We start from the raw sequence: 15,515 nt of genomic DNA, 5'->3' as shown, positions 1-15,515 counted from the left end.
GGAATATAAGAATTCAATGTATGAAATTTAATTATATTACTATTTATAAGCAAATAAATTCATAATAGTAATTAAAGAGCTGAAAAAAATGAAGAAATACATATTCATGTATTAAAATACTCAATTCTTTGAATTTTAATTACATATAAATTTAAGATAGTAAAAAAAAACAATTTAAAGACACTAAAGGTTTATGACAAATAAGAAGCAGATATTTTTAGATTCAGTAAAAAAAAGGGGAAAAAAAAATGTCAACAATTCAACAACAACAACAAAATGGGCAAAGGACACGAATTGTCAATGCACAGGGAAGGAAAATTAAAAGGCCAATCACTTTAGGAAAAGAGTCTCAATCTTGAAGTCAGCCAAAGAAATGCACATTTGAAAAAAAAAAAGCCCAGAAGATACTATTTCCACCCAACGAAAGCTATCAAGCTTTCGTTAAAATGGGAGGAAACAGGGACTTTCTGCTGAAGGCAACTGGTGGTAGTTAGTAAAATAAAAAATATGCAGACACTTATATGTAGACCTCTTAAAGAAACTCAATATTTGTGTTCTAGGATACATGAAGATGTTCACTACAGCATGATTTTTAACAGTGAAAACTGGAAACACTCTAACTATCCCCCAGTAGCGGACTGGACAAACAAAATGTGGTGTATTCGTAAGATGGGTCTATACAACAGCCAAAAGAAATAGATCATGTCTACCTACCTCTAATCAATATTAAACAGATTTCATATATATAATATTGAGTAAGGAAAACTACAGAATTATAGGCACAGTATGATACCATGTACATAAATTAAAACCACACAAAATATACTATATTTGTTTATAAACATAGATAAGTAAAGTACTTTTATAATTGTTAGTTTTTGTGCTCACATATCCTGATCTGGCTCTGGATGTACACAGGGGCATATCGTAAAGTAAAAATGGGGAAACAGTCTACAATATGACTCCAACCAAGATTAGTGTATACTTACATTGGTAGGCAATGGAGACTGAAGATGCTTGAGCAAGCTGTCACATGGTTTGAGCTGTAATTTGGGGAGTATCCATCTTTCCAACTTGTGTAAAGGAAACTGAAATGGAGAGATGATTTGGGAGGCTATTAAAGGAATCTAAGCAAGAAGTAATGTACTATATTAGTAAATGGCAAGTAGTGATAAACATGGAAAGAAGATAGTGAATCTCATTTCTACCTCCTTCATCATCATACCCAAACACCAAAGGTACTTGAAAAATCTCAACTGAGTACAAAATATATGATCTTAATCCTTAGCTCCTCAATAAAAATATTATCAATAATTTTGCAAGTTAAATAATTTTTGTATGTAACTGTGCAGAGATGAATTTTAAGTCATTTGGGTATGAACTTGGCATTGGTATTTTGCATATTCATCTACCATCACAAAAATATGAGGGTTTGTTTACCCATAGTATCCACAAAATTAATATCTATTTTTCTCAGATTGAGACATTTATTAAAAAAATAATAAAAACTATGACTTATTACATGCCAGTCACTGTGGTAGGCACTTTCCATATACTTTCCTATCTAACCTTTACTTCACCACTGTAAAGCAGGCATTACATTATAACCCCTCTTAACTGACAAGGCAACTGAGGCTCAAAGATAGGAAATAACCTGCCCAACATCAGAGTAAAGCTAGTAAATGGTGATACTGAGATGCAAACCAAAGTCTGTGTAATTCCAAATCTGTGCTCTTTCCACTACCATCCTAATGTCTTCCACTAAACAACATCATTTATTTAGCTGTAATATAAACAAAATCCTCAGTTCCAAGAGGCAATGAATGTTGACAAGTCACCCATTATTAAAACATATTTGGGACTTCCCTGGTGGTCCAGTGGGTAAGACTCCAGGGGGCCCCAATGCAGGGGGTCCAGGTTCGATCCCTGGTCGGGGAACTAGAGCCCACATGCATGTCGCAACTAAGAAGTCCACATGCTGCAACTAAAAGATCCCACGTGCCGCAACTAAGACCCAGTGCAGCCAAAATAAATAATAAAATAAATAAAATTAAATAACAACCTCTTGACCAAAGAGGTATTTTTAAATTTTTTATTTTTTATAAATAAGAGTTTATTTTTAATAAATAAGTAATTATGATACATTATGCTATCTCTTTTGGAGTTTTTAAGAACAGCTACTTAACCTCTTTAAACTCCAGTTTTTGAATGGTGTTAGTAATACTATTTATCTCACAGGATTTTTTAATCATTTGAGATAGTTTTAGTTACTGTCTTAATTTAGAAATCAATTGAGATTAAATGAGATAAAACATTTAAGCATTTAGCAAAGTGTCTGGCATGTAGTTGAAGCCAAATAAATATTAGCAGCTTTTATTACCTTATTATTATATTTCACAAATATTTTACTATTAATAGAGTTTTACAACACAAGAGAATTATATTCTCAGTAATCAATATACAAACATGGAGCATCCACCATCTCAAATTCAAAGGTATTTACGAAAACATTATATCTTCATTTAATTAAAAATATAGGAATCATCTAACAGCTCAACGGAACACTGGAATCATGCACAATACTTGAAGTTCATAGCAATTAATTTTTTCAGTTAGGCTGACATCTAGTGGACATCTGTAGCCATCCGAAAGATTTAAAATACATACTTAAAAAAAAAAAAACCTAGCAACATTCCATTAAATAAAAGACCAATATCTAATGTAAATGTTTAAAATGAAAAAGGAAAATCAAGTTGAGTATTGTTTGCCAGGCACTGAACTAAATGCTTCCCCAAACATCTCACTCACTCATTTGTTCAAAGTTTTTGGTATCTGCTGTATGCTAGACAATTATTATACAGAATTTTTAAAAAGTAGATATGATCCCTTTCCTTTTAGAGTTCACAGACTAATAGGGATGAGTTATCAAACAATTATATAAATTAATAAAATTATAAATTGTGTTTAGAGCTATGAAGGACATTAGAAGAGAATCCTTAACCCTCTGAGGAAGTGATTTGTGAACCAACTTCTTATTCTTTAAAAATATGGGAATCGGGCTTCCCTGGTGGCGCAGTGGTTGAGAATCCGCCTGCCCGTGCAGGGGACACGGGTTCGTGCCCCGGTCTGGGAAGATCCCCCATGCCGCGGAGCGGCTGGGCCCGTGAGCCATGGCCGCTGAGCCTGCATGTCCAGAGCCTGTGCTCCGCAACGAGAGAAGCCACAACAGTGAGAGGCCCGCGTACCGCAAAAAAAAAAATATATATATATATATGAATCATCTAACAGCTCAACTGAACACTGGAGTTATGCACAATACTTGAGGTTCATAACAATTAATTTTTTAGGTTAGGCTGACATCTTCTTATTCTTTAGAAGTTGGTTCACAAATCCCCATCACAAATTTAAGACAGAGGGACAGCATGAGTGCAGGTCCTGAGGTGGGAAAAGGTTTGGTGCCAAAAGAATTGAAAGAAGGTCAGTGTAGCTATAGTTGTAAGGGAGACAACAGTACCAGATTAGATTAGACAGGTGTATATGGGGGCCAGATCAAGCAGGGCCTTGTGAAAGAATAGGCCATGTAACGAATTCAGGATTTATCATTTTATCATAGGTATCATAGAAGCAATTTGAAGTATTTAAACAGGGAAAGATATGTGATAAGATATATGGTTTTAAAAGAACATTCTGACTCCCTGGGGAAGTGAAATGGAAGGAGATGAATGTGAATGTAGGGAAAGCAATTAGGGCCAATTAGGAGAGTATTTAAATAGCCCAAACAATACATGGTTTGGGCTCAGACTATAGTGGTTGCTGTCAAGATGTATTGTGAAAGCAGATTCAGATCTTGGTGATGAATTGGATATTGGGAAGGAACCAGGCATGAGGGACAAGAAAGCACTGAAAATATTCCCAGATTTCCATCTTGAAAAACTGAGCTGGTTGAGGTATTAATGTGAGAAAGAGTAGAGAAAGAACAAATTTGCAAGGACAACTAAGTTTTTATTATCAAAGAACAACTCAGAGACATTTAGTTATTTACCTACAAACAAAATTTTTAACATACAGGGAGACAGTCATTAGACTGCTATCCAGGAACAAGGGCAAAAACTGTACTTATGAGGAAAAAACTGCAGTCTCAGAAGACTGAGTTGTGTTTGCACATCTTTAGTGGTAAACTAATTAGCTGACAGCAAAGAGGTCCATCTAGGCAGTCTGTCCTTGTGAAGGTTGTCCAGGGATAACAAAAAAACACAATTTAAATTGTATTGGATTTTCCCCAAACCCTAAGAGTTTGCTGTGTAGCATATGTGGCAGGCTGTCCAAGGGTAATGTCTATCAAGACCCTTCCATTAGCATCTCTACCTTAGCTGAGCCAGGCCTGCATCATTTCTCTAATGAGTATTTCTCAACTCCCTGGTTTTGGTCAAAACAAACTCCAAAAGACAAAAATTTCACCATGAGTGTTTCAGTTCCTTTTTCTGACTTATTATTATCAATTAGATGTCAACTCAAGATAATAGATGTGTAATAACATTTTAGGTCTCTAGATTCAATTCTATTGATCTGGCTGACTAGATAAACAAGGAAAAATCATGCAAGATCTGTAGGACAGGTTATAGATTTTGTTCTTTATTCTAAGAATATTGAGAAACCACTAAAGGTTTGCAATCAAGTGAGTAACTTGATTAGAATCTGAATTTTATGATATTTATGAGACAATTGGAAAGTTGCCACTGACCCAGTATTTGCCAATATTAAGGAATTATTATTACTTTTGTTTTGGGTATGATAATGGTATTGTGGTTACGTTTAACCAAAAAAAAAAAAAAAGAGTTCTTATCTTTTAAAGAATTACATGCTGAAATACTAGTGGATGAAATGAAAATAAAATTGAAAGTCATCTGTGTATATATAGACATATATGAGTGGAAGCAATATCTGTGGTATAAAGTGAGAAGAATAGAGGAATAAGGATGATGCCTTGAGGAACTTCATCTATTAAAGATGAAGAGATGAGGATGAGCAAAGAAACCAGAGAGTGTCTACTTGAGAAGTAGAAGGAAAATCAGAGGGGTGTTATGTCATAGAAGCCAAAGGAAGAGAGGTTTCAAGAAGGAAATAATACACATAAAGTGCTTAAAACAGTGTCTGGCATATGGTAAATGCTCAGTAAATACTGCATTATGATGACGGATAAGAAGGAAATAGTGCGGAATAAGTAATGATAAGAGGTCAAGACAGAGAAATCACTGGTGACCTTAAGGAGAATAATTATTGTGGAATGGGGGTCGGGGGAGGAGTTACATTAGAGTGGTTTCAGAGGTAAATGGGAGGTACAGACATTGAGACACTAATTGGAGATAATTCTTTTAAGATGTTTGACATGGGAAGGAGATAAAAAAGGCAGTGGTTGGAATAGGACTGTGAGAGTGGAAAGAGGCAGTATTTGGTTTCGCAGCAATCGGGGAAGAGGAGTTTAAAAAAAGCAGAGACCTAAGCATGTTTAAATATTGGAAAGGAACTTGTAGAAAGGGAGAAAATGAAAATATAGGAAAGAAAGGGGTAAATATATGGACCCTAAAAAGGTGGGAGAGGTAGGATCCAGAACACACAGGGAAAGGACTGATATTTGATGGGCAGAGGGACATCTCTTTTACTATAACAGGAGGGGAGAAATGATAGGAACACATGTAGGCAGATTGGAATGGATGTTTTCATTCTCCCTTCTCTAGGAAAACAATTCTCTGGAGCGTATTCAGTGGGCTTTAAGTATCCAAATCTGTGGAATTTCCTGTTCTCATTTTCTCATGCAATATTTGATATTGTAGATCATTCCTTTTCTTAAAACTCCCTACTCCCTTTTTAAATATATTTCAAGTAGACCAAAAAATGCCTTAAAAAATAGAATGAATGCCTGTATAACTAGCTTAAAAAATCCAAATGAAGCTCTAATTCCATTCTCTTCTCTCCTCTCACAGATAAACACTATTTTGAATTAGGTATTTTTTCATTCCCATGCTTGTTTTTATTATTATTTTTTTCCCTTATTTTATTTTTCATTTATTTTTTATATCTTTTTTTTTTTTTTTTTTTTTTTTGCGGTACGCGGGCCTCTCACTGTTGTGGCCTCTCCCGTTGTGGAGTGCAGGCTCAGTGGCCATGGCTCACGGGCCCAGCCGCTCCGCGGCATGTGGGATCTTCCCGGACCGGGGCACGAACCCGTGTCCCCTGCATCGGCAGGCGGACTCTCAACCACTGCACCACCAGGGAAGCCCTTTATCATCTTTATTGGAGTATAATTGCTTTACAATGTTGTGTTAGTTTCTGCTGTATAACAAAGTGAATCAGCTATACGTATATATATATCCCCATATATGCTTGTTTTTATAATTTTACCATTTACATGTACTGTATATGATACATATGTAAGACATATGAATATATCTTTAAACAATGTACAGAATTAATGTGGATATTTTAGTCTTTCAATGACAATCTGTGAGAGGTAAATTTTCTCAATCTTTGTCTGAAAAGTGTCATTATTTGGAACTATTAAGTGATACTTTAGTTGTGTATTAAATTCTAAGTTTATTGGTTTTTCCTCAGCTCCTTGAAGATACTGTTTAATTAACTTCTGGCTTCCACTGTTCTTGAGAAATCTGTTGCTACTCTATTGCTAATCCAATAGTTATTTCTTTGCAAGTAACCTATCTTTTATATCTGATTCCTTTCTAGATTTTATCTGTTTTTTTGCAGTATTCCAATTTGCTACAATGTGCCTAGAGTATACTTCTTTTTATTTTGCTTGAGACTTCTGATTATTGACCTTGAAACATTATTTCATCAATTCTTTCAAAGTTTTGAAATTATCAACCATGATCTCATCAAACTTGTCTGTCTCCTTCTTTCTTATCTTGCTTTCTGGAAATCTTATTGGATAATATATTGAACTTTCTCACCCTATCATTTTTCTTAATTCATACTTTTCATTCCTTATTTCTTCATGCTGCCTTTCTGTATAATTTCCTCAGAACTATCTTCATTTACTAATATCTCTTCATCTACATCTAATAAGCTATTAATCAGTCCATAAGATTTTTATTTTAATGACTGTATTTTAAATTTCCAAATGTTCTACTATTTTTTAAAATCGGTCTTTTCTTATTTTCACAGTGTCTTACTCTTTTCTTCAAACTTTAACCTTCCTTTCCTTCTCACTGTATATCTCCTGATGGAAATCTTATCTATCACATCTACGCAAATACTCAAACAATTGTACCTTTAACCTGGTGTTCTTTCCCAAGCTTTAGTTACATATTTCCAACTGCCTTCTAAACATTATTAGATGTCTCCTGTCTCATGCTCTAGGGTTTACCTGACTACTCTATGTGTAGTAGAGTAATAATGTGTCCTTTCTGTGACTTTCTATAACACTTATCTGCTCTGTTCAATTAATACTTGGCATCACACAACCTCACAGTGTAGGTTTTCTTTGCACGTGAACAAAACTAGATTATATGCCCTCAGAGCACAAGGATCACATTTTGTGCTTCTGAGTAAGACTTGTGGATATCCTTAACTCCAGCACAATCACTAGAATGCATTCAAAACTAGACTTTCTTAGATTTGACTTTCCATAAAATCTTATGTAGGTCTGTCCTTTGATAGAAGGGGCAATCTTATATTGGTTGGTGTACTGTATTGAATTTACCAAAGGGATTGCTCATAATAGGTGTCTGTTAGGGATTGCTCATAATAGGTGTCTGTTAGTTGATCTGACTGGTAAGCAACAGGTAAGTGGGTCTTTTTGAAATTTTCCTTGGGAACTTAAGAGTTTAAACTTACACCACTGCATTTGATGATATTGTCTCCTTATTCCCATACTTCAAAGCATCAGTGAAAAACTGATATGTACCTTTCAGTATAGGAAGTTTATTGCTAGTAAGAGTCATATTAACCTAAATTACAACAATGTGGGTCAACCTGTTATTTTACTCTTTCTTTTAGATTTCATCTCAAGTCACAAAGTAGTATCATTAACTAAAGTATAAAACAAAAGTATAATCAAGCAGAATGAGTGGAATGAGTATTCAGTTCTTCCAGTGAAAACTTGGGCATAAAGACCAAGATATTTCTAGAAATACTTTGAAAGAGAATAACATTGCTGTTAACCTAGCACTTTTACTCAGGAACAAAGAAGGTGGCAAATTAAATTATTCCAAGATCCTAAGCATAACAGGAGAGAAATTATGTCATTTTGAGGTGAGGGAAAGTTTTGACTTTTTGGCCAATATCTATGGCAAGTCATGTGGATTGTGTCAGAAGCTGCTTTGTTTTTTTTACTTGAAATATAATGCAGATTTAATGATCATATTAATCCTTAAATATGAATTACTAGACAAAATTAATTAGGTATCTTACTCTCACATATTAATATTAAATTTTTGAGAAGAAACTAGTTATTTTTTCTTTTTTCTCCTCCCTATCTTTTTTTTTTTTTTGAGGTACGCGGGCCTCTCACTGTTGTGGCCTCTCCCATTGTGGAGCACAGGCTCCGGACGCACAGGCTCAGCGGCCATGGCTCATGGGCCTAGCCGCTCCGCAGCATGTGGGATATTCCTGGACTGGGGCACGAACCCATGTCCCCTGCATCGGCAGGCGGACTCTCAACCTCTGCGCCACCAGGGAAGCCCCCTCTCTATCTTTTATACAACATATACATTCCTATTGTAAAACACTAAAGCAGTTTTTAAGTATATACAGTTAAATGTTAAAGTTCCTCTTTATCCACCCAGTCTCTTCCTCTTTGTCTCTTTCTCTATGTGTACCATTCTGTACCAATGTGGGTATGTAAATTTTATGCTTATGTATAAATATATATATTCTTTTATAATAAATAAATGGAATCACACTGTAGGTATAATATATGACTTGCTTTTTTTCTCTTAATAACATAATTGAGACTTTTTTTCCATTTTAGTACATATTTATCTCCATCATTCTTTTAACAAGTGTATATTATTCCAAATTATGAATGCACTATAAGTCATAAAACTATTTCCTTACTGATTAATATTTAAGTTGTTTCCAATTTTTTAGTATTAAAACAGTGTTACAAAAATATCTTTGTATACTTATCTCTGTACAAACATGTCTTTGGATAGATTCCTACAGGTAGAATTGCTGGGTCAAAGACCTTATACATTTCATATGCTGATAAATAATTATCATCCCAAATGTCTTTATCAATGTATAACTTCCTTCAACAGTATATGAGAGTACTTGTTTTCCTACATCCTCTAGTGACACTGAACATTAATCCTGACTCTCTGTTTAATTCTCTACTGAAAATTAGAAATAATAAAAGCAATATAAGTTTGTAGGGAGACAAAGGAAAGGTAAAAAAATATGAGTTCTCATTATCTCATCTTTCATATAATAAGTTAATAGACAATGTCTAAGATTGAAACCAGTAGTCAAAGGAGGGGGGGAAAAAAACTCATACAAAAAGATTCCAATGACTCCAAGAGGGGTCCTTTAGGATCTAATACCTCCTGCAGAAAAGAAATAATGAAGTTTAGCTATTCATTTTTCATTCTAGTTTTTTGTTTCTGTTAAATTCAAGTAAACTTAATTTAATGCCTTTTATAACTGTCCCTTTCTCTTTTTTATCTTTCCTTCTGTGTCTCTCTCACTCATTCTTCATCTGTATTTACATAGAAAGAGATTTTCACCAAATGTTTACACTGGCTATTTCTGGGTGGTGGTTCTGGGTTGCTGGTTGCTTTCTTCCTTGTCCATTGCTTTGCCATTTCAATATTTTTAATGAGCATGCATCATATTTATTAAATCAATAAAATTGTTAGAGTACTCTAAAACTAAAAAATTAAAATATGAAAGAAATGTTATATATAAGTGTGTATACACACACAAACACACACACACACACACACACACACACACACACACAAGCAAACAGACACACACAGGCTGAAAATCCAAGCGGTAAAGAAAGATACAAAATGAAAAGTGAAAGGCTTCAACCCTTCCCACTCCTTGCCCCACTGTACTTTTTCCCCAAAGATAACCACTGAAAAAAAGTTTCTTAAAATTATTGCATATACAAAGTACTTATATATACTTAACAAACACATTCATTTTTTATTTACACAGACTCACACATTGTTCCGCATGTTGTTTTTTTTATTATTATATCTTAGAAATCTTTCCATATCAGCACTTTCAGATACACATATTCACTGCCAGTCCTTGCTGCCACATTCACATAGTGTTAACAACACTTCATGAATAAAGAATTCTAGCAGACCAATGAGAGAATAAGGTAAGTTTATATGGAAGCTTCCAACCAATGACACTGAAAATGATGAGAGAAGGAAAGGGCAATCTATAGTTCATCTTCCTTTCAGTCCTTCCTTATTCATCATTAAGCCAAAGGTACAGAATATTGGTAGAATGTGCATATATCAAGAAATGAAATTTTAAAAACTGAATTAGATTTGTACAGCATTTCTACTACTTTGGTAAGAATGAAATAGAAATGTATGGACACACTAAGAATTACAAATTGTGTAATTTCAATGGTCTTATATTTGAGTTTTAAAACTGGCATTTACAATATGAAGATGCAAGGTAAAATTCATGCTAATAATCTAAATTTTTATTTATTTATTTTTTGCTTAGAATGACATTAAGTAGCAAATTAAAAACACTATGAAAGTTGAGAGACCACAGAAGAAAGGAAAAAGTTTTCTACTTTTGTACCTTTGACACTTTTCTCCTATTTCTTGAACAAGGAGTTCCATACTTCCATTTTGTACTCTGCCCTGCGAGTTATGTTGCCTACCCTGTTCAGTCTAAAAACTGAAAGGAAGTTGCAGTGCAGCAGAAAGAACACAGGAGACTTTCAGTTCTTGCCGCACAGAAGCATGGCAGATATTGATAGTTGCTTGTCCTATAACTCTTCTCCACTTCTTGTTTGCTAACAGTACCCCCATCTTGTTCAGCATGACAGTGTGCCTTGTTAAAAAAAAAATGGGTATTTTTCAACAGCGCACACTGCATTTATCAAACTCTATTGCTTTTAGAAGGAATCAAATGACCCACGTCTGGTCAAAGAGATGCAAATAAAAGTTTACTAGGTGGGGCTTACGAAAATGCTATTTTCTTGATTTAAAAAAAAAAAAGAGAAAGCAGACTCAGTTGCAAGTACCTTTTGATTTCACCTTTCATCTTTTTTCTGCCTTTAAGACATATGTAATGCCTAGAAGTATAGGAACCATCCTGAGATATGGGGATGAAAGCTACATGCTACAAATAGCAAAATAGAAACATAGAAAGCTGCCAACCTCTGAACTTCTTAGCAGGTGAAAAAATGAATCCCTATTTTAGTAAGTCACTGTACCCAGGTTTCTGTAACTTAAGCTGAACACAATCAATTCCTAACTAATACAGTCAGACCAGATAACATGAAAGCTCTTCCATTACAAACACCTAGTAATGCTATGTAGAGTGAAAAAAAAATTTTTTAACACATATTTGAGTTTGCAAAAAAAGAGAGAAATACTTAGGTGTCAGAAATAGAGAAAGAACTGAACACTGGAACTCTGAGCACACAGTATGATCCTATCCTGAGTGGGAAGGGGGTTGGATGAGGAAGGTAGCTTTAAACTCATATGGTAGCTGGAGATAAGAATTTGGGCCCTTGGTGCATGCAGAAATTAGAAACTATGAGCCCCTCCTCATGCCCTCCCCCCATAAAAAGATCTGGGAAGTTCTGTACCCTCAGTGAAAAAGTCAATCCCTGGCACAGCAAGATGACAAGGAAGATTTTCTGTCATGGAATAAGCTCTGAAAAGGGTGGAGAGAAAGGTCTCCCAAGAGAATTTATAATCATGATTTGTGTTCCTACTGATAGGGTTTCAAATTTACCATATCTGAATGATCTTAGAACTTCTAAGTCCAGAAAGAAATTCATATAAAAATTGGTCACTGCAACATTTTTTGTAAGTTTGAAACTGTTTCAATATTTTTAAAAAACGTTTTCAAAAAGAAGATGGGTTACGGTTCAACACAGCAATATAAGAAGATCATGAACTCACCTCCTCCCATGGACATACAGTCTACAGCTACATATGGAACAATTTCCTCTTTAAAAAAAAAAAAGCCCTAAAGGCTGGCTGAACAATGACTACACATCAGGAAAATGAGAAGAAAAACACATTGAAATGGGTAGGAGAGGCTGGGACAAAATCTCACCATAAACTCCACTCCCAGCATGCAATCCAGAATCAGGAGGGAATTCAAACCCAGAGCTGAGGAGCGCAGGGTTGGAACCCCACATCCAGCACCCCAGCTTTTAAGACCTGCACCTGAGAGATGAGCCCCCAAAATATCTAGTTTTGAAAACCAATGAGGCTTGCATTCACCGAACCCACAAGACTCAGAATTGGCTTTTAAAAGGCTTGAGTGCTAGGACTCATCCTCCCCAGGGCCCAGCACAGAGACAGACAATAACAAAGTGAACGAGGCTCACTCTACTTATGTTAAAGCATTAGCCTGACAGGCAGGCATCTAATTTAACTCACACATGTAGGAGACTGCTGAAACCTTTCCTGGGGACAGAGACTGGTGATGCCATCTTTATACTCTCCCTCTGCCTTGCTCTAGCCCCCTAGGGGACACCACAATCTCTTTTTTTTTCTTTTTCCAGTGGGTACCATCTTTATTCTCCCCCCTCTACCTCACTACAGTCAGTGGGCACCATCTTCACGCTGTCCCTCTACAGTGCTCCAGAGTACCAGTATCTCCCAGAAGGGAGTTTTTACACATGTCTGAAAGCCTTATTTGTACAGCTACTGCCCAGGGGATGCCCCTTGATTGCTGACTCTGGAGGCCAGGGGAGTTTGTGTTCCTGGGCCTGAAGGGACTGTAACAATCAGAGAGACAGTTCTAGGAAGGCTACCACCCTGGTGCATTGTCCAGACAGCAGACTGAAACACAACCCCAAGTGTGTGAAAGGAGTCTATTTGCTAGTCCAGGAGTTTTAGCCTGAGGTGCATGCCTCTGCCTTGACACATATCTAGTGGCCTAAGGAAGTGCTCGCAGGGAATACAGGCCAGTGGATGGAATCTTTGCACAGTCCCTCTGCCTTACTCCAATCACCAGTATCTTCCAGAAAGGAACATATACCTTTGTCATATACCCCAATTTTTGCAGCTTCTACACAGGACACCTCTACATGGCCTGGCTCTGGTGGCCAGTGGAGCTTCTGCTTGCAAGTCACACAAGACTGTAATCAACAGAAAAAGAGTTCTTAAACAGATACCACCCCCAGAGCACAGAAAGAGGCAACAAAGTTCAGTCTCTGTGAAAGAGGCCTATTAGCTAATCATCATACATGCAGCCTAGAAGCAGGCTTCTAGTTAAACACACATGTAAGGGCTGACTGTAATCCCTGCCACGGACCTCACAGGGCAACTGCTATCTTTGCACTCTCTCTCTGCTATGCACCAGAGTGCTAGTATCTCCTAGAGGGGAACTCTTACACATATCTGGTCCCTTGGTTTTTATGTCTAGTACCCAGTTTTTGAGGATACTGTCCAGGTGACACCCCTTGACTGCTTGCTTCTTGTGGCAGGGGACTTGTATGTACCAATCAGAGACACAACTCTTGACAGGCTACTATCCCCAAGGTACTACACAGACAACAGACTGAAAGACATTCCCAGGCTTTTTGTGAAAGAGGCCTATTTTCTTGTCCTGGAGCTTTGGCCAGATGGACAAGCTTCAGGTCTGGCACACACCTAAGGGCCTATGCAGCTACTCTCAGAGAACACGGCCCAAAGGATGCCATCTTTGTGGTCTTCCTCTGCCTCGCTATGTCTCACCAGTATCACAGAAAAGAGTTTATACACTTGTCTAGAGCCCTGATTTTTATGACTGCCACCAGGGGAGACCTCCAGATTACCAGGTTCTGGTGACCAGTGGGGCATACACTTGTGGTCCCACAGGACTGTGTATATTTGCATATTTTAAAAGCTGCTGTCTGAGGGTCTGGCTTCCAATCAGCCTGAACCTACATGCTGACTGAGATCCTCCCCTCTGGGACTTTGACAAGTGTTGGCACACCCTTGACTACTGAGAACTATTTAAAATATAATAGGCTCCTTGGATAATCACAAAGGTTTGAGAGACAACCAACACCTAGGGCAGGGTTGAATGACAAAGTTCATCTCTTACATGAAGCCACTATTTCTAGAATGGGAGAGGTGGTTATTGCATCAAATGCATAGAAACCAACAGAAAGAGTTAACAAACAACAAAACAAACAACAAAACAAACAACAAAATAAAACCTCAGGAAAAAAACTTTAATGAAATAGAGATAAGTAATTTATCTGATAAAGCATTCAAAGGATGGTCATAAAGATGCTCACCAAACTCAGGAGAAAAATGGATGAACACACTGAGGACTTCAAAAAATATTAGAAAATACAAGAAAGAACCAAGCAGAAGTCACAGAGTTAAAGAATACAATAACTGAACTGAAAAATACACTAGAGTGGTTAAACAGCAGGCTAGATGAAACAGAAGGAAAGACCAGTCAACTTGAAGACAAGGCACCCAATCAGAAGAACTCACCCCATCAGAGCATCAGAAAGAAAAAAGAAGAGAGGAGACCTTCAAGATGGCAGAGAAGTAAGATGTGGAGATCACCTTCCTCCCCACAAATACATCAAAAATACCTCTACATGTGGAAAAACTCCTACTGAACACCTACTGAATGCTGGCAGAAGACCTCAGACTTCCCAAAACACAAGAAACTCCCCACGTACCTGGGTAGGGCAAAAGAAAAAAGAAAAAACAGAGACAAATGAATAGGGATGGGACCCACACCTCTGGGAGGGACCTATGAAGGAGGAAGTTTCCACACACTAGGAAGCCCCTCCACTAGTGGGGACAGGGGAGATGGGGGGGAAGCTTCAGAGCCACAGAGGAGAGCACAGCAACAGGGGTGCAGAGGGCAAAGTGGAGAGATTCCCACACAAAGGATCAGTGCCGACCAGCACTCACCAGCCTGAGAGGCTTTTCTGTTCACCCACCAGGGCAGGTGGGGGGTGGGAGCTGAGGCTTGGGCTTTGGAGGTCAGACCCCAGGGAGAGGACGGAGGCTGGCTGCATGAAGACAGCTTAAAGGGGGCTAGCGCACCACAGCTAGCTGGGAGGGAGCCCAGGAAAAAGTCTGGACCTACTGGAGAAGCAAGAAACCATTGTTTTGGGGTGCGTGAGGAGAGGGATTCCTGCTCTGTGTTCCCACAGACAGCACAGAACTGCCTAAGTGAGCTCCAGAGATGGGCACGAGTCACAGCTCTCATCTCTGACCGCAGAGATAGCCATGGACCGCTAATGCTGCTGCCGCTGCCACCAAGAATCCTGTGTGCAAGCACAGGTAATGAACCACAGCCCCCTGGGAGCCTGTGCAGCACATCACTGC

The 15,515-nt window shown here is 37.4% G+C and overlaps 1 long non-coding RNA gene across 2 annotated transcripts in view; it reads right to left on the bottom strand.

Moving 5' to 3' along the window:
• LOC132514653 (uncharacterized) overlaps positions 1 to 15,515 on the bottom strand; it is a 196,323-nt gene that overhangs the window by 157,131 nt on the left and 23,677 nt on the right. For both annotated transcript variants that reach the window (XR_009538887.1, XR_009538886.1), the window contains exon 2: positions 990 to 1,088. This is a non-coding gene — a long non-coding RNA (uncharacterized LOC132514653). The remainder of the gene's footprint in view (positions 1 to 989; positions 1,089 to 15,515) is intronic.

Source organism: Lagenorhynchus albirostris, chromosome 2, assembly GCF_949774975.1.
Source record: "Lagenorhynchus albirostris chromosome 2, mLagAlb1.1, whole genome shotgun sequence".
NCBI lineage: Eukaryota > Metazoa > Chordata > Mammalia > Artiodactyla > Delphinidae > Lagenorhynchus > Lagenorhynchus albirostris.
Note: the sequence above shows the minus strand (reverse complement) of the source record. Positions and strands in the feature narration are given on the sequence as shown.